Source organism: Mustela lutreola, chromosome 8 (assembly GCF_030435805.1).
Source record: "Mustela lutreola isolate mMusLut2 chromosome 8, mMusLut2.pri, whole genome shotgun sequence".
Classification (NCBI taxonomy): Eukaryota; Metazoa; Chordata; class Mammalia; order Carnivora; family Mustelidae; genus Mustela; species Mustela lutreola.
In genome coordinates this window covers 135,436,620-135,461,489 of record NC_081297.1, presented here as the reverse complement: position 1 = coordinate 135,461,489, position 24,870 = coordinate 135,436,620, and positions in this window count along the sequence as shown.

Sequence of the window (24,870 nt, the reverse complement as noted above, 5' to 3'; positions counted from 1 at the left end):
GGCTCTGCCATAACTCCTAGGCAAAGAATGTGTGTTTCCATGACCACAGAAACTGCAAAGTTTGGGAAGAGAAGGAGACCCTTAGAAGGATGTAGCCAGTCTCAGCTGACTTGATGGAGAGGATGCTGGGGAAAATGCTTTGTGCTCACTCTCCCTTCCCATTTTCTGCTGATGCTGCCCATTGGCCTAATTCAACAGGAAATCAGGGGGCAAAGGAAGGCTCTTGGTGTCAGCCACACGGAGTAGGGTGGAGAAGGAGGACAATGGGTCACCTGCAGGAAGAGGCTGGTGAGCCATGGGGCTACAGAGGGGATGGTGCCATCTGTAAACCTATACCCGTAGTCCCCTACCTGGGGAACTCCTTATCTGAGTAGACAAAGAGAGGGAAATGATTTTGGAAATGTACATTCACAAAAGATGTGTCAAAGAAGACTTTTTCCTGCTTCATAAAATGTGCTATCACCATCAGCATCTGATATAATTGTATATATCCCCCATGCTGGGGGATAAGCCAGACTCCGGACTAAATTCAAGTGTCCACTTTGAACTTGATATTGTGCTCTAATGGATGTCCTTGGAATTACTGCCTTTTTAAAGGATCAAGAGGCACATACGCTGGAGACAACTGAGGTATCTGGGTAAGATAAGTGAATAAGGGAAGGACACTAATAATTAACGCGTTTAATACCATCCCTGGTTACAAGCACTTTGGATGCATGTCGTCCAAGCTGTCCTCCCTCTCTATCCTAAGCAGTAATTCTGAGCAGCTGTGATTGGTAGACCAGATATTGTAGGGTCTATGCAATTCCCCAGATACATGGTGATTTTCTACCCTCAGTAGAGATTCTGACAGAGAAGATACACACATTACTGTTTCATTCTGTACTGTAGGTGTTGCAAAGATGTGAAGCTGGGTGTAGCCAGAACCTCATGAGATGGGTGGATGAGACTCCTCACAGGGATTTTTTGAGTTGTTTCTTGACAGAAACCTTGGACTTCTGTGACAAGATCATGAGAACCTTGGCTCTGCCCAAAGGCCAGATTTTCTGAAGGATTTTACTGTGTTCCTGTGAATCGACAGAGGAAGGAGTACTAGCAACAGCCCGTGTGACTACCTGAACTGACTCAGTGTTTTTCATAATGCTCTCCCTGCTAGAATCCAGTCCATAGAAAATCTATAAAAATATACAAAATATACTTTCTGCTGCATTTCTGGGCCTCAGGAACCAGATGACAGGTCTCACTTCCTACCAACCAGTGAGAATCTGTATGCTCAAATATGATTTATTTATTTTCCAAACCACTGCCCCATAACTTTTTTCCAACTCCCTCCTAGTCCTTTAGGGTTGAACTTTTGCTTGGACCAAGGTCCTGGACTTGTGCTTCAGCCTTCCATTTGTGCTGCTCCTTGTCTGGTCTTATGCAAGCTCTGAAACTCACTCTGCCTCCTGAACCCTGGCCTCAGACTGTGGCTCAGGTCTCCACATGATCAGGAGACTCCATGTGAGGACTCAGTCCCTGGTAGTAAGAAGGCCACTTATGGAACCCAGGGTAAAGTGTTATGTAAACATGATTTTATATTATCCCACCACAGCTCTGTCAGGTAAGTAGGGATCCTCATTCTCATTTTCAGATAAGCAAAAAAGGCTAAAATAATCTACCCAAGGTCATGTGGTTATGAAGCGGCAGAACCAGAACTCAAGTTCATCTCTGTGTTGCAAGCACGATTGCATCCTAACTGGGAAAACTGGCGGGACCCCCAAATAAGGGTGTAGGAACTAGCTTCTCCAAATGAAGACAACTGCTTCCATCTGATAAAGACTGACTTTCTCTTTCTGCTAATTATTGCAGCATAGAGATAAGGGAGAAGGAATGATGTGTCTCTCTGCAGGCTGTCAGAAAATTTGTAATGGATGTTGGGTATTCATTCTCTATTCTTTGCTTCCTAGGCCAAAGGAAATGAAGGAACCTCCACCAGCTGGTGTTTTAGGGGTCGTAGACAATCCATTCTGGCACAGGAACAAAGTGGGGTCAAAGTTAGAGCAAAGTGTCCTCAGATAAAAGGAGCGATCTCTCCTGTTACACACATGCACACTTCTTGATGTACCTGCTGGTTATAGCTGCACATGGAACATTAAAATTAGTCAGGCCAAGGAACATGGGAACATCCACCTGACTTACTTCCTAAGTTGCACATGTGTGCCTGCTTGCAGAGTGTGGCCGAGGGAGCAGTGGCTTCCCCCACTTTGCCTGTCCACACGGCCACAGGCTTACCTGTGTGGAGGTGAGGTGTGGGATATTCTTACATCGAAGCACTAATTTCTGAATCGAGTTCCCCGTGTCCCCATGCCATTGATCACCATCCCAAGGGCCCTTCCCAAGATCCATTAACATCTCCCCCACCTCCACTTAAGCTGCTCAGGGAGATGAAACAAAGTGTTCCTGATGGATTTCAGTGTCCCTCAGGGCCTCCCAGTCATTTCTGCAAACTCTAGGTCAGCCCCAAAGTGGAAGCAGTTCTAACCATGAGAATCGCTTAGGCCTGCAGCATGTCTATTAGCCTGGGAGCTGTACCAGGGGGTTATTTTTATAACCTTCAATTTTGCTTCAGGGACCAAGGCTTGAAAGTAGCTTAAGGACTTAGATGAAACAAATTTGCAAACCTCAGCTGAAATCTTGAAGCAGGTGATCTAACATCTGGAGAAACTAACTGCCAGGACAAACTAAGTGCTTTCTCATCCTTTTTAAAGCCATGTTGTCAGTCTGAAAGAGGAAGAGGAAACCAACAAAGTTTTGATGACGCTTACAAGTCAATTTCCTGCCTTCTTTCTCAAATAGTTCTGCTGACCCCTTAGGCAGCTAGTTTTAGAAACTGGGTATAAATATGAACAGTAATAATAATACTGCATGGTATTTACATCAAAGCGCCCCCTCACCACATGCTTTTCCCCGCCCCTGACTTGTCCTCTCAGTGTGAGGGTCGGCCAGAGTCCTCCTCTGCTTTTCTTCAGTGACTTGATTGCCCCTTCCCCACATCTAGAGGGGAGCTACCTGCTCTCCAAGTCTCTCTCTGCATCCCCTCTGTTCATTCCCTTAATCTTCTGTTTCTCCTCACTGTCTGCTTCCCCAGCCACCCAAGTCCAAAGTCGTGCTCAGGCAGGTCGAGTGTAGGAGTCCTGAGGGTAGGAGGTGTTGGAAGGAGGGCTCTGTGATCTGGGTAGTGAGGAAGAGAGTGTTCCTTTTTCCCCCCTTATCTCAAATCCCAATTAAGAAAAAAACAAAAACAAAAACTAGTCTTCACAATAACCAGGTCTCAGATTTCTGGGCGTGAACATGCAATTCTCTGGAGTTCCTACAGCTCTGATGGTGATCATCCCATGACTGATTTTTAGTGGAATGGAAATCTATTACTTTTCCTTGTTCCTACTTTAGTGGAATGGAAACCTATTACTTTTCCTTGTCCCAAACACTGCCCCACCACCAAACCTGTTATGAAATGAACACTTTGCCCCCAAAATATCATGGTTTTTTTTTCTATCATGAAAAGTTAACAAAAAAGACACTTCTTCCATAATTTTACCCCGCTTTTGACTGGAATTTTGTGGAGATGTTTTGCTTTCATTGTGATTGGAAGATTCTCCTGGCATTGAGGGGGTGGGAGGTCAGAGATCCCTCAAATTCTGCAAAGTTCAGAGTCATATCTGTGCCTGGCCTATTAAGAGGTGCTTAACAAATATTTATTTATTTAATGAGCAAAACCTTGGCTATAGTTTCCCATAGAAAATTTTCTTAGGGAAATAACTCTCTTCCCATCTGAGGACCTTCATGTGGGTCATGCACACACACAGAAGTAGGGGAATTTTCTCATACAAGAATGCCAATCTGGGAGCAATTCCTCATCCTTCTTTAAACTGTAACCTCCTTGGGGACAGGAACAACAATCCATATGGTAGTTCTTTTTTTTTTTTTTTTTAATTTCTTTTCAGCTTAACAGTATTCATTGTTTTTGCACCACACCCAGTGTTCCATGCAATACATGCCCTCCCTAATAGGGCGTGGCTAATAGGTTGTCCCTAATAGGTTGTTCCCCCAACCTTCCACCCCCCGCCCCTTCAAGACCTTCAGGTTGTTTTTCAGAGTCCATATTCTCTCATGGTTCACCTCCCCTTCCAATTTCCCTCAACTCCCTTCTCCTCTCCATCTCCCCATGTCCTCCATGTTATTTGTTATGCTCCACAAATAAGTGAAACCATATGATAATTGACTCTCTCTGCTTGACTTATTTCACTCAGCATAATCTCTTCCAGTCCGGTCCATGTTGCTACAAAAGTTGCTCCATCCTTTTGATGGAGGCATAATACTCCATAGTGTATATGGACCACATCTTCCTTATCCATTCGTCCGTTGAAGGGCATCTTGGTTCTTTCCACAGTTTGGCAACCGTGGCCATTGCTGCTATAAACATTGGGGTACAGATGGCCCTTCTTTTCACGACATCTGTATCTTTGGGGTAGATACCCAGGAGTGCAATTGCAGGATCATAGGGAAGTTCTATTTTTAATTTCTTGAGGAATCTCCACACTGTTCTCCAAAGAGGCTGCACCAACTTGCATTGCCACCATCAGTGTAAGAGGGTTCCCCTTTTTCCACATCATCTCCAATACATGTTATTTCCTGTCTTGCTAATTTTGGCCATTCTAACTGGTGTAAGGTGATATCTCAATGTGGTTTTAATTTGAATCTCCCATATGGTAGTTCTTAAGGCTGTTCACCAATATTTCCATATCTCCTCCTTTTGGAATGGGATAGAGTTATACTTTTCATTGTTAGCCTTTTCATTGTTACCCATGATCTAATGACTTGCTTTGGGCAATGAAATGTGATTGGCGGTGTGTCTTTTCTAGGGGGACGCTTAAGAGCCAGTGTGCAATCCACCATATTTATTTCTTCCCAGTACAGAGACTGTAGATCCCAATAATACCCAGAACACTCAGATGGGGCTCTGGGTAGCTTAGTGATTAGGATGAGTTGTTTCCTGACTGAGCTATATTGGGTATGCAGAATCCAAGTTCCACCTTGGCAGGCTGAGAACAGGTTGTGAGCAAGAAATAATTTATTGTTTTGTTGGGCCACTGAGATTTGGAGGTTATTTGTTACCACGGCAGAATTTGGCTTAACCTGAGTGCTGTCTTCTAAGCTGAAGCTATTGAGGAAAACAAGTAAAAAGCATGCCGACCTCTTCACCCAACATCTGAACAAAATGTGAAATACAACACAAAGAAAGGAAGATGGAGGCCAAACTTTTAGCTTTATTATTAATTAAACCCAGAGAACACGGGATTGAAGCAAACTTCCCCATGAAGGGTGTACTGGTGGCAGAGGACACCTATACAGCTAAGCCTCAAGGCTTTTTCTGGATGTATCAGTTTGTTAGAGCCGCTGTAACAAATATTGCAGAGTGCATGGCTTCAAGAACAAAAAATTATGTTTCTGAACATCCTGGAGGTCAGAAGTCTGAGATAAGTGTTGGCAGGGTTGGTTTCTTCTGAAGCTTCTCTCCTTGGCTTGTAGATGGCTGTCTTCTCTTACCTGTGTTTTTACATGCTCTTCCCTTAGTGTGTGTATGTGTCCTGATCTCCTCTTCTTATAAGGACACCATTAATATTGGATTAGGGCCCACCACCAAAGGCTTCATTTAAACTTAATTCCCTCTTTAAAGAATCCATCTCTAAATACAGTCACATTCTGAGGTACTGGGAGCTAGGACTTTGACATATGAGTTTGGGGAGTGGGCACAATTCAGCTCATGATAGCCTTTACAGTTGGCTGTGTAACACCAAAGAGCCAAAATGGTAGAACTGAGACAAGTATGCCCCATTATAGTCTTTGCAAGTGTACTGTTCACATGGTACTCTTTGCAAATTGGTTGTTGGTCTGGCCACCAGCCTCTCCAAGTGTGGAGGGGATGAAGGCATGAAGAAACATCAACTATTTCACACCAACTAGTCTTTCCACATGAAGTAGACATTGAGGCCAAGAGGAAGTATCCCCCTCCTCACAGTCCATATCTTGCTCATCCCTGTATCCACCACCAAATACAAGACTCCGTTCACAGAACACACTCAGTAAGACAAAAAAGTCTCTTTTGTGAGATTTCTTAAGTTTTTTTTTTTTTTTTAATTGGGTTGCACTGTTGTGCCACGCTGTTCTTAATTCATGTGTCTCTTTTCCTTCTATTCCACTCCAACTGGTAGGAGAAACATTTCCTCTGTCGTTGACTACACACCATATTGGACCAGGCGCACAGAAACTCAGCTGTCTACTGAGCTGGTGGCACATTGAGCTCTGGGTTTATTTTTGACTTCTGAGTTTCTCTCCCTGCACTCAGGCCCAAGAGAAAGGGCTATGGGAGAGAGGAGCCTGGCCAGGCAAATGGCAGGGGAATCCTTCAGGTGGAGGGATGACAACTGTCTCCCCAATAGAAACCAAGCTGCTGTGGTAACAGCTATGGGTCCCTGCAGTCCTAATATATGTGGAGAGAGTCTAGAAAGTTCCATCACCTCAGGGATGATTAAAGATTAAAATGGGGCACTTGGTTCTCAGCTTCTTAACAAGGGAGGAGGGAGAAAGCTTTTGAAAAATCACAGTGGCTTGGGCAGGGATTTCAGAGGAGGGCACTGAAGACTGCAGGATGGGCTCCTGCTCCTTTGCCTCTTCTCAGCCCTTGCTTTGTTTTTCCCCACAGTTACTCACCAGCCCACTTCTTGGTATTTTGGCCTCCCAAAATGATTTCTGCCTTTCCTTTCAGTTGCCCTCTCACCCAACCTTCTTCCTGTTCTCATTCATCAGGGAGAGGGGCACTTTCGGTGGTGGAAAGACACAGATTTTGGTTGTGGCCTAGCTTTCAGTGCCCCCCTGTATCTTTCTAGCACATGCACAACGGATATGGATTGTATTTGTTCCCTTCCTTTATTTCACCCATATATTTCATCGTGGAAATGTCCTTTCCTGCTAAAGGTGATTCTGGTTGAGATGTCAATCAAGTGGCATCACCCACCACACTGCAGTTGAAGGTAAGTGATCAGAGCATGCAACCTCACTTAACTCAGTGACTGATCAAAGATGGTCAAGTAGGGCCAACTGGAATGCTTCTGTAGATCAATAAGGGCTACCAGCTGGAAGAACCCTTGGGAGCCTGTGGCTTTTGTGAGCCATCTTCCTTCCTCATGAAAGAGAACCTTTCTGGGAATGAAGCCACAGAGAACAAAGCAGAGTTGAGTACGGGGCACAGATAGGACCCTGGATCCAGGAAAAATGTCAGACCAACCCCTGAATCACATGAGTCATTAGGTTTTTTTTTTGTTTTTTTTTTTTTAACCCTTGGACTAGTTTGAATGTGGTTTCTGTCACTTGTAACCAACACAGCTTTAATAATCACACCGTGTGGCTTCAGGCAACTCATTTAACTTTCTTGAAATCTCAGTTTTTTCACCTAAAAATAGTGACACCCGTGCCCCCAGTTTAAGTGGGGTTGCATCAAAAGCAAACGTGTTCCCTTCTACCATAAAACTCAGCATATCTTCCTGTAGCATTTCCATGTTAGACTTGTCTCCCACTAGACTGAGAGCTGAGAGATATGTCTTACTCACCTTAGTGTTTTCAGCACTTACTCTGGGCCATAAGAGGAGCTCAATAATTATTGATTCACTCCCGTTTTTTCCTCTTCTTGTAGGAATCTAATTACAGCCTCCTATTCATAGCTCTTACTTCTATATTTTTTCTCTTTCTTGGACCACGTTTCCAGCCAATTTCCCCTGTCTCCCTCTAGGTAAGTTGTCTTACCTGGATACTTGGAGTATGTGATTATGATTATTAGTAATTTTGTGTCCAAGTGGTACTGTAAAGATTTGTTTCATCTGTCCTTGCCAGGGAAAGGGCACCTGGCCAGCTGTGCCCACAAGTGACTAGTTGCTACAAGTAATGCTAAGGTTTCATGGCCAGAAGTAATTGCTGATGCAAGAATAGGTCCAACCAAAGGTAATTTTAGCTTGGTGTTAAAACACAAATCACATGCAGACTCCATTTCTGACCCCATCCCAACCTACCAAGTCTGGCTGATGCTATCTTTTCAACAAGGGACATTTTCAATATTCCACCCAAATGGATCCCCAGGTGAGCACATGGCCCAGCATACTCCTTTCTTCCCCTTCTCCCCATTCCAGGCCCTTCTGGCTTTCTGGTTTAAGTAAATGGCACCACCATTGTCCCAGGCACCAGAACCCCAACCTGGTAATCATAATAAACTGCTTTCACTTTGTTCCCAAGTCATGAACACTCCATCTTGAATCCATCCTGTTTTACCACCATCGCCCCAATTCTGGACCACTTACTTTCTACATGTGTTATTTTAAGGGTCCTCTATTTGCTGCCTTCCCCACCAGTCTCTTTCCCATTCCGTCCACCCCTAACTCCCTCACTCTGATACTTTTTTTTTAAAAGGTTTTATTTATTTACTAGAGAGAGAGAGCATGCACGCATGAGTGGGGGGAGAGGCAGAGGGAGCAGAAGAGAGAGAATCTCAAGCAGACTCCCTGCTAAGTGCTGAGCCCAATGCGGGGCTCAGTCCCAGCACCCCGAGATTACAACCTGAGCCAAAACCAAGAGTTGAATGCTTAACTGAATGAGCCATTCAGGCACTCCACTCTGAAACTTTTAGTGGCTCCTCACTGCCAGATAAATCAAGTAAAAAGATTTCACTGCCAAATTCAAAGTGTTCTCTAAAATAGCTGTAGGCCAAATCTCTGGCCGACATTTTCCTTTTGTTCCTCCTGGACTATTTTACATCTTGTGCCCTGTCTGTTATAGTTTCACATTTGCTTTGCTTCTAATTCTGCCTCAAATACCTTTGCTCCTGTCAGAAACTATTTTCCCATACATACATACATACATACCTGTGTTCAGATCATAAGACCTGCCCCAGGTTTGCTGTAATATGTTGCAATGTTAAAAAAAACAACAACTCCCCTTTTGTATTACAGTCATGCAGTCTTGTATATGCTCATTAAATAATTTTTTTAGGGATACCTGGGTGGCTCATTTGTTGAAGCGTTTGCCTTCATCTCGGGTCATGATCCCGGAGTCCTGGGATCAAGCCCCGCATCAGGCTCCCTGCAACTCCCTCAACCCCTCTGCCCCCGTACCCCACTTGCACTCTCTCTCTCTCTCAAATGAATAAATAAAAATCTTTAAAAAAAAATAAATAAAAGAAACTATTTTCCCAGGGCTCATTCAGATACTGTTGAGATGGTCTCCCTTCCAGCCATTTTGATAAATGGAATTAACTGACGCATGAGGAAAACCTTGTTGGTTTTAGTTGCCTCAAGTTTCGTGAGTTTGATGGCTGGACCCGGTTTTTTGTTGTTGTTGTTGTTGTTTTGTTTTAGCCAGTTTTGACTCCAAATGGCAGCTTGTCTCCAAACATTCAAGGCATACTCAGAAGATAAAGAATTTCCATTCCGGAGGATCTTCCGGAATAATAACTAGTGTTTAGTGAACACTTCCTCCGTGCCAGGCTGAGAGTTTTCTGTGCACTATCTCATTAACTCCTTGCAATCACCTTGTGAAGCAGACACTGTTATTACCTCACTTGACAGCTCAGAATTGAGGTTTGCGAGGCTAGCTTACTCTGAGGGACCTTGTAAGCATTGGTTATTGCTTCAGGTTCTAAAGCCTGTGCTTCCCACTCAAAACGTGCTATGACTTTCCTACAGAAGAAGCAATGAGAGCAGGTATCATGGATGCTAACTGTCTGGAGAAATCTCTTTGGTCAAAGCTCTGAGCCTCTGAGAATGTCCACTTCCCTGAGGAAAACTCATGCCCTCTGTATTTTGCACAGAAGGCAGTCCCATTACTTAGACAATGGATACATCTCTGGTGATCTTGTTTTCAAAACAATTGTTTTGCATTGCCATTTCAATGTGAGATTTACGGTCATGCTGGGGATTCTCAGTTTTTCCTGTACCATCCCCAGCTAAAGAAAACAAGCGAGAACATTTTCCCTTTTAACATTTCCCTGAAAACAAGTACCTGGGCTAGTAAGATAGACAATCCTCTGCTTATCATTTCAGTGCTTAATCACTTTTTCCCTAAATTTACCTATTTTAGAAAGACTAAAAATTATGGAAACCTCTGACTCATGGATCCTCTCAAGTCCTTCAACCTTTTGGGTCATGCCTGTTTTTAATGTAAAATCAAACAGATTGAGGCCTGAAGCTTTGAAAATTGCAGAAACCTGCCAGTTGTCAGAAGTTTCCAGTAAAACAAAAAGTAGTTTCAGGAGGAATTTTGAAAGCCCTTATAGATGTTAATTATGGACACTAAGGATCAAAAACAGGGAAAGGGGAACAAAGCCAGAACGAGAGGAATATTCTGTATCGGTCAGAGTGATGCTAGTTTATGCTACAGTAGCAAATTCCCAGAGCTCAGTGACTTTCACCTGAAAATTTATTTTGCTGACAATAAAGTCCACTGCAAGAACAAGGGCTCTCTAGGAAACCCCCTTCAAATGATGATTCAGAGAGCCAATATGCTTCTGTCTTGTGATCCTAGTATCTGAAACACCTGGCTTCAGGGGTCGTTGAGCTGGAGAAAGAAAGAACCAAGGAGTCAAGATTTCACTATCTCATCCTGGAAAGAATCCATGTGATTTGTAGTCCATTGGCCAGAAAGAGTCTTACAGCCTTGCCTAACTTAGGAGGGAGCTCTAAGAGTGGAAGGGCTCATGCATATTAAGTAAGCAATCAGTGTTCTGCCTTAAGGGCTGGGGACAGGTCAACTGACTTACTTTTAGTTTATTTACTAGGCAATCTCCTAAAATGTATGAAACTTTCTCTATACTTCTGTGCTTTCTATTATGGAAACCGAAGTTGAAGATGGAGAGAAAAGAAGTAGGAAAGGGAGAATATTGATTTATTGGTGACAATTTTGAAATTTACATTTGCATCTGATTTTAGAGACCCTACTACTTTGAAGAGTATCACAGAAGAGTCTGGAAACTAATATTCTAATCCCAGTCATTCCGTGCACTAATCTATGACCTTGCACCTGCAACTGTACCACTCAGATTCTTAGCACGTTCTCCAGCACATGGGGAATGATGATGTATATCATCACTGATCTATTGTGAAATTCACATTGGATGTCTGAAATGCTTCGCAAGTGCTCGGCTCACAGTAGGTGCTTAAGAGTTTGCTAAATGACGGTCCGTGAGCAAATTAACTGCTGCCTATCTAATCTCATAGACGCTGCTGACTTCCCCATGATATGAGACTTACATGGTATAGGAGGCGTAGTGATCATTGTAGTCGGTCAAAGTGTCATGGTTGGTAAATTCATTTCTGAGAGGAAATGTTTATTCTACTCCACTGAGCAATAGTGAAACTCAAATTAAGTACCTGTGAAAAGGCTGTGTAAATTGTAAAGTGCCATAAAAATGCAAAGTATTGGTATTAAAAATGCTGTGACTGAGGTCGGTTTCACAAGTGTGTGATCTGCACAGTAGACATAAGGGCCACACTTAGGACAGTCTCACATTTGACTTATCAATTTCTGGCTGCCATCCTGAAGTTCTTAATTATTTCTGAACAAGGGGGTTCCACATTTTCATTTTGTACTGGGCCCCACAAATTATGTAGCTGATGCTGGTCAGGACTCAAAATACTGCTACTTTTTGTCAAAGAAAGGGGAGTTTTAGATGTTCTTTCTGGTCCCTTGCAGCCATAGTATGTAATTCTAAAGGATAATCCAAATATTATACCCTTTTTATTTTTGTGGTTTTTTTTTAACACTTCTGTCATTCTTTTGTTGCTAATCAAACATTTTTTTAAAGTATCTGCTATTTCTCACAAGCTCTTAATCTTTCAGTTTCCACTCCGTGAAGCTCTGGGAAAAGATTTTATTTTCCCCACAAGACACAGTCTACTTAGCTAAGGTCCTGAGAGACAATTCCAACTTTGTGTTTTTATGAGGCCTCTTTCAAAGTCGGCTGGGCTATACACTTGATGGTCTGGACTCCAGACTGAAGACTGTGTTGGTATTGAGCAATGTGTTTTATGTTTTTGCAAAAGAACATATTTTTTAAACATCTATACCGGAAAGAGAACTCGGGAGTTACGGTACTCTGCTTCTGAATCAGGGAAACTGTTGTAAGGCAGAAAAATGTTGAAGATTTGGAATTACTGGATTTGTGTTCAAGGTCTTGATTCGTCATGTATTGGATATGTGAGTCTAACTGACTTGCTTCAATTTCTGTGGATCTTAGTTTCCTCACCTGTGAAGTAGAGTGGTGGGGGGAGGGGCTGCTACTCTCTATTTCATAGGGTTCCGAGAAGACTACTTTTAAGGTGTGGTATATCCATAGAAGGGATTATCATGCTATATTGTTGCTTTCATTCTAAACAATTTGGTCCCATTAATGAGTTAATCAACTGTGATAACTAGAAAGCTAGTATGATCCCACACTCCACTATTTTTCTTTAACATCATGGTGGTTAGCTCCACAAATTACACTGGATGAGGTAGAAAATAGATTATTTTATTGGAGGATATTCATTTAACAAATCTTTTCAGCACCCTCTGTGAGTGGAGCACTTTGCTAAACACAGTGTTTAAGTATTAAATCACACTTAATATATCCTAAAAAATAAAACTGCATAGCGTTATACCTTCCCTCATAAACAGTCCATTGGCAAGCATTTAGTGGGCACCCACTGTAGGCCATAATATGAAAATGTTTAAAGGAGAGGTAAGAGGTCCCATGGGGATTATAATAGAATAACCAAGTCCCAAGTACTTTCTTTTCTTTTCTTTTCTTTTCTTTTCTTTTTCTTTTCTTTTTAATAATATGACAAGGTGGAATAAGAAAGTTAACGTAAAAAGCTGGAAACAGAAGTCCTCAGGCTATTAATAGCAAAATACCACCATGGGCCATTTCAGTTAAGAAGGACAGTCCTTGGGCCAGAGGTGGGATGAGCAGGACAGAGAAGCAGAAAAGCAAATAGACAACTAAAGCAAGAATGTACTGGAAGAAGGTGAAGAAGCTAGAATAGAGAGGGCCTGGGGAAGATTAAAGGATGAAATGGGTTTGGGGAAAGAGAGAGGAGAACCAGGCAGAAGATGCTGGAGGACTGGGCCCTAGGAAGGAGCAGTGGCCAGGGAGAGGCTCCCAGTGGCCAGAGCACCTGCCACTACCAGCTGTGTCAACTGTGTATCACACAACTCCAGGGGGAGAGCACGACCCCTTGGTTCATGTAGTTATTGCAATAGTTTCTCAGCAGATGGTAATAAAGTTCTCCAGGAAGATGAGCTTCTTCCTAGTCACCTGAAGTCATCATTCAGATCAGCAGGACTCCATTGGCCAGGGGCATTTTGAAAATCGCTGTTCACTTTTCGTGTGGCTGAGAGAAATGGGGCCCTTCCTGCTCCTGGCTCCTGGCATCACTCTCAGATATTTACATCAATTGTCCTATGCAGGATCTCCTCCTATGGATGGGATTCTTTTTTTTTTTTAACACTTGATTTTATTTATTTTTTCAACAGAGAGAGATCAGAAGTAGGCAGAGAAGCAGGCAGAGAGAGAGAAGAGGAAGCAGGCTCCCTGCCAAGGAGAGACCCCAACTTGGAGCTCGATCCCAGGACCCCGGGATCATGAGCTGAGCTGAAGGGAGAGGCTTTAGCCCTCTGAGCCACCCAGGGGCCCCTATGGGTGGGATTCTTAAACAACTCAAGGGAAAGGCCCAGAAAGGAAGCTTTGAAAAGGAGAGCTGTGCAGGGAGGCTTTGGTAAAATATTGGGAATGCAGTAAAAGCCTGTTTGTCACCAGGAACATTGTGAATACCTAGAGAATCCTTGTGGGCGTGAGGGGTGGGGAGAGGCACAATGGGGTTTCCACTATTTGTGAGATGGATGTACAAGCAATTTTATTAAACATCATAGGACAGAGTAACTCCAGCAAGCTAGAGGATAAGGGTCTCTAAAAAGCCAGCATCTGTGTTAAGGGTGCTAACCACGTGAGATGTGTCTTTCAACTGAAACCCCCTCCTGCCACATAGAAACTCAAGCTATTCTGTTAGTCCTTCATCCTCAAACACATACACCCAAAGGGATGGGGCTACTGGCTTTTAAACTGTACCTGCTAGGTTTGTTCTGATGGGAGATCTTCAACCATTGCCAAGAAACTCAGAGCCATCTCTCTCCTACCCAAGCTTGTTACGTGGCTTTAGGAAAGATCCTTTAACCTCCCTGAACCCAGGGTAAAGGTACCTGTCCTGCCTCTCTCACCAGCTGTGATTAAAACAAAGCCAAGCAACATAGCAAAATCATCCTTGGATGCAAACATCCTTGAAAAATGCAAAAAGAGCCATGGACACCGAGGAAGCTCTTCATGCAAAGGTCCATTTTCTTGTGCCTGCGTTCTGTGGGACCATGTTCAGAAGGGCGCCTGGGACAGGCCATTGTTTTCCGCGGAGGGAAGACACAGGCCAAAATAAGTGTTTCCAGCTGCTCCAAAGTGGGGCTTGCTAGGGCCCAAGAGGTGTCCCAGCATTCCACAGCAAAGATTCTCATTTTATTTGAAAGCACAGACTTCTCTGCCCCTCACCACCCTCTGAATTTGTAATATAGATTTGAAACCACATGATCATTTTTTTCTGAGATTGTCAAACGTTTGCAGCTAATTACCAGTTGGAGTCAGCATAACAAAACCTGCGTTTCTGTGCTGGGTTTTATTAAAATGCTTCTGATATCGGTGAGATCGACGAGGGGCTGTGGTAAGGCAGTGGCTAGTGCAGGCAGTGGGGTTTGTCCTTTCCCTGTGAGGAAAGCCCCAGCAGGCTATATAAATCAGTCCTATTAACTGGAATGGCAGAGACTTACGGTAAGTAAGCGCCATCCCATCCGCTTTTAAGAAACAATGAACTATTTCCTGGCTTCTCAAATAGGAAGGCTTTCTCAGGCTATGAAGGAAAAAAATGTAACATATAATAAATATACAGGAACAAGCATGATTGATGGCAATTCCAAAGGATCATCTGAGCTGATCAGGAATCTGCATTTACTGGCATCCGCTGTAAATCTACCTTCCACAAATGCTATAGTGAATACTCAGAATTCCAGAGAACACAAAACAACTCATTTCAAGCTCTATGGACTTGGCTCCAGACTTAAATCTTCCATGAATGGTTGAGTAGGCTGAAAGACATGAATGCCCCTCCTTGTCTTTTTATCCCGTATATTGAAAACGGGGCTCTGAGGGCGTGGGGGCAGGCCTGCCAAGGGCTCCACTTCCTCCCACAGATGACCTTCTGGGGACAGGGGGTGGAGCGAGAGGGAAGGCAAACCATTTGTGTCCTAGCATCTTCTTAGGGCTCCTGTGCCTATCAACATAGAAAATTCTCAAAGAGGTCATCAGACCTGACCATGTCTCCAGACCACTGTCATCGGTACCCACACCTGTGTCCATCCATCCCTGGCCACAGAGAACTAGGTTTCCTTCCCATCTGAAACTGAGCCTTCCTAGGCTTTTCCAAAACAGGGCTTCACCATCTTACTAGCTGTATCGCATCTTAACCACTCCAGATCTCGTCTCTACGGACATGCTCAAGTTTCTTTTATCCTAAGGAGGGAGGATTTCTTCTTTTTCCTTTTTGTCACAGCTGGATTTCAAAAATACGCTGGCTACACACTGTTTACCTGTCACCCACTGCAGTCAGGCTTCTGCCATTCTCCCCGGAACTGGTCAGAGTTACCATGTACCATCTACCGGCCACATCCTAAAATCCTCTCTTCAGGAATTATTGTAATTTACATGTCTGCTGCCTGGGATTATTTTCATGCTGACATTTCTGACCTTTTTTCTTTCAAACAGTTGTATAATGAAGACTTCTTCTATTTTCAGTTACTCGAGTTCGGTTTTTACTCTTAGTTCTTCTTTAACAGCTCTTTATGGAATCCCATCATTTTTTTATAATATGAGTATCTATAAAAAGAGGGGGGTGATGCTCGTGGGAACGTGAAATGGGACAGCCAATTTGGAAAAGAGTCTGGCAGTTCCTAGAAAGGTAAAAAACAGAATTACCACTTGAATCAGCCTCTCTACTCCTATGTATATCTCCATATACCCATATACCAAAAACACACGTGTACATAAAAACTGAAATATTGGTGTTCATAGCAACATGATTCCTTGTGGTAGAAAGATAGAAACAACACAAATGCTCATCAGCTGATGAATGGCTAAACAAAATGTAGTATATCCGTATAATGGAGTATCATTCAGTCCTAAAGAGACTTGAGGTACCCAGTATTTCTCCCAATTCTGCCTTGGGTTCTGCCTTGTGGTTCCTCTGCCTCAGGTGGTCATGGCTAGGATACTGAGAGGGCTGAAGGTCTAAACATCCCCATTCACATGGATAGAAGTTGGTAGTGGTCACTGGCTGGGTGCTCAGCTGGGACAGTAATTCAGGGGCTTCAGTTCTTATCCACATGGGCCTTTCCACATGGCCCCTTGACCTTCCTCTTACAATGGTACCTGGGTTCCAAGAAAGAGCATTCCAATTTGACAAACCCAATGTGCAAGCGCTTCTCAAGTAATTACTGCTGCACAATGCTTGCCAATCTCTTAATAGCCAAAGCTATTCATATGGCAAAGCCCAGAGTCAATATTAGAAAGGCTGACTTGAATACTGGAGTCATGCTTTGTTGAGGACCACCAGAGTAGCAGGCTTCATAATGAGAAAAAGGACAGGTACTGGGCAAGATTTTAGAGAACCGATGAGAACTCTTCTTCCTCTCTGACCAGCGAATTATTTTGGCAACTTCTCTGTAGAACACTTACAAGCTATAGAAGATAAATGTATTTATCAAATGTGTAATATTTGATAAATGTGTAAATGTAAATGTAAACGTGTAAATGTGTGGCCCTTTATTTTGTGCTAGAAATACTCCACAGAGAGAAGGCTAAACCTGGCTTTAAGAAGATAATGGTCATGTCAGGGAAATAGGTAGGCAAATATGCAACTATAAAACGGTGTGATTGTATAATAAAAGTGTGTATCTTCACAGCAAAATGGGAACCCAAAGACAGGAGCTCCTCAGTGTGCTTCAGGGAAAAGAGGAGCATTTTTTAGCCAAACATGGGCAGGAGAAGAAACATCTAGGCATGGTGAAATAGCACATATCGTCATTAGCAGTTTTTGCTAAAATTACAGTTCAGTGCTCAGGGCTGTAAAGGGTGTGTGTGTGTGTGTGTGTGTGTGTGTGTGTGTGTGTGAAAGAGAGAGGTGCTTAGAAGATACAATTGGCCAGGTTTGTGGAGACCAGATCTGGAAAAATCTTGTGTTCCACGCTAAACTGTTCTAAGACGCCATGACCACCCCCTGGGGGAAGGAGATCCATAAAAGACTTCGTCAGAGAGACCAGAGAGACAGGGAGATGGGATTTGTGCATTATGCAGATTGGCTAGTTCTGCATCCTGCTGTGGTTTTTGTTTGCTCCCTGCCATGCTTTTAGCATGACTCAGTGCTTCCACACATTCCCCAACAATCTCCTCCACAAAACATGACTAAGGAATATAGTTTTTTCTCTTTGTGTGTACAATGTGGAGATTGCTACATCTCCACAGAAACAGGAGTTTTTATGGGGAAGACTGTGGTGAGAATCACATTTCAGGGTTGGCAAAATCTCCCTCACCCAAATCTCTATCCTCCCCAGTCCCTCCTTTGGCCACAAGCAGGTTTCCTATATCTCTCTGAACTGTTCCCCTGCAAAACCTTTCATTTTTGTGACCCTAGGTCTTTATTCAGGAACCACGCTCCCCTCCCCCTCTATCTCACCATCTCTTTCTATCTCATGGAGCATGATTCCCCCTGTTTCCTTTCCTATAACAGCAAAGACCTGCCAATATCAGTATCTTCAAACACTTTGAAAGGCATCAGGGAGTATTAATTATATAAGTAAAAAATCAGTGTGTATGATGCATCTTTAAAAGCTCACTTTGGAAGCAACATGTGAAATGGATTGTTTGCAGACAGGATAAGACTAACACAGAGAGATCAATAAGGGATTATATCTGCATAGGAGAAATATGTGAAGAGCCCGAGATAGGGGCTGTTGAAATGGAGGTAGAAGGGACAGCCATGGTAGCAATTAGGAGCTTCAATCAAGTGAGCTTTGCCATCAATTCAGCCCATAACATTCACTAAAAATGGCAGTGTTACTCCCTCCAGTATAATAGGTTTTGTTAGGACTTGGGACTGTTTGCTGAGCCAGACCTAGGGAGAGAAGTAATGGCGTGATAGCAAATTAACTGAGATATTATGGCAGTCCTCTCAACTTCCTGCATCAGCCATATTGGAAGTATCAAGTATGACAATACGTTATGAGATTGATTTTTGAAAATTCCAGATCTCACACATCCAAATAGGTGTTGGCTTCTAAGTCACCATAGCCAAGTGTCACTTGTTCCAACAATGCTGCCATTGTTGAAATTCATTCTGAACTCTTCTTTGGCATCTGCATTTGGAGCCAGGATATGAGACACCCAATAGTCTGGCCTCATTACTTGATGGTGACTTTACTTTTCCTCTGGAGAGCTTTAGCCACCTTGAACATCCAAGTTGCTTTCCAGACACTAAGCTGAAGGCTTAAGCTTAGGAAAATAAATTGGGCCATGAGGATGGAAGCCTCAGCTGAGGCTCATAGTTGGGAAAACAACGGCAGCCAAGAGACTCATCAGGAAGAGATGCAGAGCCAGTCCTGCCTGCCTCTTCACTTCCAACTTCCCGAGCCCCACACATCATCAGAATGTAATCCAGCAACTTCCCCAGGTGTGACACTTCATTCCTGGGATGTGACAAGCAAAGGAGACCCAAAGAAAATGAAGAAGGACATAGGAGCCTGGAAATTAGATTTCCTCAAAAGGTGTCTCTTCTAGTTGTCAACAGAATGAGCCTGAAAACACTATTTCCTTTAGTAAACTCATTGCTCATCTCCACAATCAGTGCACCAGGGAAACCTGGGCATTGTAGAGCAGGACAGGTTCAGGGGGAAGCCCAGTAATGTTCGCTATGAGCTGAACAGACATTTCTGATTGTTTAAAAAAAAAAAGAAAACCAAGAAAGTATCAGAAACTGTTAACTATTAATGAGGAAATGCATTTAATGCCTGTGAAATGACTAGCACTGTGCCAAACAATAAAATTTCCTCCATTAGTATTAAATAAATGCTCAGATAAATCATAGCTATTTGTGGTTCTTTTCTTTGTTTATTTGTTAATAGAAAAACTGTACATAATCCTCCATAGTTCCTACTGCTTCCACATAGTTGCTAGTATCAGATGATCATTTGTATTTATTTAATATACATGTAGAGAGGACATAGATGTAGGTAGTACATAGAGGTAGATCGTTCCATAGATGTAGATGGTCCCAGATGCTATTGTACACAAGGTACAAATACTAAATAATTTAATCCTGATACAAATCTTAAGAGCTAGGTATTCTTATTTTTAATCTCTGCTTAACAGATGAGAAAACTGGGGACCTAGAGAGATTAAATAGCTTTTCTAAGGTCACTCAGATAATAAATAGTAAGAGCTGTGCTCTTAACCACCACAATTTTCTGCCTTTGAAATTCAGTTTTGGCAGACTTTTGATCTCTGTTACCACTGCCCAACCTCTGTAATCCCTTTACACCCAGGGGTTTTCTATGGTGGACCAAGATGAGTTGGGCCTCTGAGCTCCCTAGATAGGACAGGCAGAACAAAACAAAACAAAACAAAACAGCATAGATTAGAGGTCAAGTTACCTCAGAAATCATTAGCCCAGGCAATGCCATACATTTTTTTCTTTTAATAATCCATAATTTTAGAACAATTTTAAGTTTCCAGAAAAATTGTAAAGCTAGTACAGAGAGTTCCCATATACCCTATACCCAGTTCCCTTCATTTTTAATATCTCATATCACTATGGTACATATGATACAATGAATGAACTCATATTCATAAGTTAGTATTAACAAAGTTCATCCTACATTCAGATTTCCTTATTTTGAACCTAATGTCATTTTTCTGTTCCAAGACCCCATCCAGGACAGCACTTGACTGTGAGAGATTCCATGTTTCTCTTATTTTTGAGGACCAGGCTGGTTTAGAAGAGCACTGCTCAGACATTTTGTAGAATGGCTCTCAGTATGCTGAGATATGATATTTCCCTCATATTAGACTGGTTCTGCATGCTTCAGGGAGGAATACCACAGAAGTAAAGTGCCATTCCCATCACATAATGTCACATTCTCAATATAACCCACCACCAGTAATGTTAGCCTTGATTCCCTGGCTGATAATTCCAAAACATGTATTATATCTGAGTATGATTCTGGTGTTTACTTTGACTCTTCAGATATAATTTGCCTTGCCTTTTCACATGACTTCTAATTTTTTGTAGGAGCTGGATATGTTGTTATCAGGTAATGGGAACGGAAGTAAACAGGGTTTTAGTGAGAGAGGATTCTTGTGGCTCTGGCAGCAAGTTGGGCTGTATTTCATGTTTGCTGAAGCTGTAGGGGCTTCAGGTTTCCCTGTTGTCCCTCTTTTCTGTCCCCTTTTGAAGCCCTGTTTGGGTTTCTCTCGAAACTCTCCCGATTTCAAGGTGTTGGCTACCCTGGCAACCTCAGCTTTCTGATGGGTCCCAGAAAAGTTATTGATTTTCACATTATTCAGCTTGTTCAAATTTCTCTTGTTGTAAGTTTGGAAGCGATGACTTCTAGCCCTTGACATGTGGGAGCTGAAACATTTTTAAAAGGAAGAAGCTCTTTCCAGTGAAATCTTATGTAACTGCATGAGTCTCATCACTTTCTAGCCTAATCCAAGTCCTAGCACTGGAATATTTCCCACCTACATTTCCACAGTTCTGTTGGGTATCTAGAGCACTTCCTTTTGACTCATGCTGTGTTTCAGGAGATTTACAAACGTCATAGGCCATTTAAAAGTAGAGTGTCCATATGGAGACGTAAAAATGGGACTCAGTAAAATCTTTGCGCATGGTCAAGAATCTTTTTAGCTAGACCAACAGAAATGGTCAGAATCAGTAGAAAAATCCCACCAGACAATAATGGGAGGAAGGGCTCATGTGGTTTCTTCCATGTGATGGTGGTTCACTTTGCCCATGAAAGGGAGGCAGATATTCTCAAGCTATGGCTTGGCCCCCATGAAGCTCCTTGATGCTGGCCATTCTCTCAATATTGATTTCCAGTCCTCTCTATGTGCCTTTCACCCTAGCAGTCAAGGTTTAGTCCTCTTGTCCAAACTTTAAAAAGATCCTTCAAGGTCATGTCTCATCCTCTTCTGTCAGCCCCACTCTAGCCCAACTGACTTGCAGGTAGTCCCCGAAAATGGTGGAATGAGTACTTTAGGACTTTTTTCTTCCTCTACAACGTACATTCTCATACAAAGTCTCCATTCTGCTCCCAATGTTCTGATTACCAAGAATCTTTTTTTTTTTTTTTTTTTTTTTTTTTTTTTTGATAAAACTTGGTTTCATAAAGCAAAGCTTTGGCTTTCTAAACTAATTATTTCTAGTGTGGGATTTGACATCCTAAAATTAAACTGAACATTGATGTTTCTTTTATTTTTAATTTCTGCTACATTGTCAATACTCCAGGAGTCAATTTAGGTGTTTTTGACTAGTTAGAAAAATGTCATGGATTCATACAAAGAAGTGTTGAAACAAAAAACAAAGATAACTAATTTAAGATTTTTTTTTCATTATATTGCCATTGATGGGATGTATGTGTGTGTACATGTGTGTACAAGTTCCAGCTGGAGGGGATCATGAGGTCTAGAGCCCTGCATATCACTCAGTGTACTGAAACCACTCCATAAAGGTCACTCTCATGTGGCCAAAACCAGGGGCCAGTTCTCAGTTTGGTGGTCGTTCAGTAGTCAGTCCTCCTCTCTCCTGCCCTGCCAGCAGCACTGGCCACAATTAATCACTTCCTCTTCCTTGGGGAAAAAAAAAATCTTTCCTTAGTTTTCAGCATTCCACTTTCTAGTCATTCTCTCTTGTTGCTTGCTCCTATAAGCATCCTTTACAAGGCTTTCCTCTTTTCTTCTCTTATTAAAGGCTGACATGCCCAGGGTCCTGTCCTTGTCCTCTGTGCTTACTTGTGTTCTGCTAGAGCCCATTCAGTATCACAACTTTAAACACCATCTCCATGCTGATATCTCACTGATTTATATTTCCAGCCCAGACTTCTCTCTTGACCCTAGACCCATAAACAAAGTGCCTTATACCACATCTCTACCAGACATTGAACTTCATATGATCAGAACCAAACTCCTTACCTCCCCACCCAAACCTGTTCCTCTCCTTGGGATTTCACAACTCCATAAATGGTGATGAATTTTTCCAGATTCTCAGGCCACAATGCCTGCCTTCCTTTTCTTTCACCCCCTATCAAATCTGTCAGCAAACCCTGCCAGTGTTAACTCCACATCTGGTCACTTCTTTATTGTTTTTCCCATGCTGTTGGAGATCACCACCATCTCAAACCTGGATTTTTCAGGAGTTTCCTCACTGGACTCTACTTCCCCCTTCATGTCCTTTCATCTGTTCGCCATACTTACAAATGTAAGTCGGATCCGATAGACCCACCTCAGTTTGCAAGTCATCCATAATTGTGTATCCAGCCAATTCTTTCTTTTTTCACCACTTCTATAACTGAGCCTCCGTCCCAGGCTCCTGCATTATTATTTTATATGTCAAGCTTACTCCTACATGAGGCTATTTGGCTCTGGCTTCTGCCTAGAGAACCCTAATCGAAATATCCATAGGGCTCTGTCCCCCACTTCCTTCAGACCCCTTTTTATTTATCACCCCAATTTGAGTCCTTCCATGGCCACCATATTAAGCATAGAGCCACTGTCTCCTTGTGTCCTTACCCTGTTTATTATTTTTTTTCTTAGAATTTACCATTATCTCACATATGGTACTTATCCTTCTGTCTTATTAGAATGTGAGCTCAGCCAGAGCAGAAACTTTGTCTCCTTTTGTTTGCCACTCTATCCCCAGTGCTTAGAACAATGCTGGGCATACAATAGAAGCTTAATAAAGGATGAATGAATGAATGAATGAATGAATATAAGAAGCAGCACAGATCACAGGGGAAGGGAGAGAAAAACAGAATGGGAAGAAATCAGAGAGGGAGACAAACCATGAGAGACTCTTACCTATGGAAAACAAGCATGGTTACTGGAGGGGAGATGGATAAGGGAATGAGGTAATTGGGTGACAGACATTAAGGAGGGCACATGATGTGATGAGGACTGGGGGTTATATGCAACTGATAGATTACTGAACTCTACCTCTGAAACTGTTGATGTACTATATGTTGGTTAATTGAATTTAAATTAAAAGAAAAAGAATGAATGAATGAATGAATGAATCCTATGAAGAGGCTCATGAGGCATGTCCAAAAACCCCTAAGCCTCGGTTCTTCCATTTTACAGATCATGACCTGAGGCCCAAAATAAGAGAGGAGTAACTTTCCCAAGATCAGTCCACAGTCAGTAGCAGGCATGGTCTGGATTCAGGGACTTTCATTTCCCTGGCCTAGCCTCTCTCCATACATGCCTCATCAACAGTGGAAGGACTGGGTGCCAGCTTCTGGCTGTGTGACATGATGAAGGTCATGATTCAAAAAGTTACCCCCAAGAAAACTGAAGGCAAAGAGAGGTCCACCAAGAGGCTGAGGCTGTCATTCCACCAGGAGGGAAGTAATGAGGACCTGTCTCCCTAGCCGACTGAAGAAGTCAAGAGGAAGGGCAAAGTCTGGGATACTTTATGAAAGAAGCTTGTTGAATAATTAAATGTGGTATTTAAAGGGTCAAAAGGAAAAATTCAAAGTGATTTAAGGGCGGGTGGGCCCATGTTTTATTTATCTTTATAGCTTCCATAACTGTACTTAGCATAAAGTGGGTATACCACAAATATTTATCACCAGTCACAGTCATGTGGAAGACCAGAAAAATCACAATTCATAGCTATTCTGAGTCAGACTCTCTGAATATAGTGGGCAATAACACAAATTTGGGGTCAGTTAAACCTAGGTCAAGTCTCATCTTCCTTACTTAGTAGGGAGTCTTGCGCAGAAAGTTATTCTCTCCAAACTTCATCTTCTCCATCAGTAAAGGAGGGATAATATAAGAAGGAGAGAGACAGAGATACAGAGAGACAGAGACAAAGAGACAGAGACTAAATACAATAATGTGTATAATGTGCCTACTTAGGTCAATTGCTTGGCCCACGTGAAGTCCTCAAAAAATGTTCACCTTTATTTGCTGTCTCATTGGCCTCTGTCCCTTTTTAAAATCCCTGCTTTCTCATTTCCTGGATCTGCCATGCTGAGGTCTCAGCTCCTCTCCCTTCCCTTCTTCAAGGAGTTTACGGGGAAAGAGTTCCTGGTATTGAGCTCAGTATTGGTGTTCCATCTTTGAACTTGAGATTGATATGGTGTTCCCCATCTGCTTAGCAGGAAGCTTTCTCATGAGAGCCTCAGCACCCTTATAAATGCATGAATCACATCAGCTGTGCTGAACAGAGCTATAAGTGTAACTTAGGAACCCAAACATGAATTACAGATCAATGGAGGGCTTGCTTTGAGTGCTTCCAAAGGTGAAAACTCGCCTCCATTTCCATGCATACTTCCCATCTTCCCATGCTTTGTTATCATCTCATTTTTGATAATAATATTGATTTCAGAGGAATAACGGTTTGGGTCTCATATCTGGGATCAGAAGAGATAGGAGGGCCTTGGTGT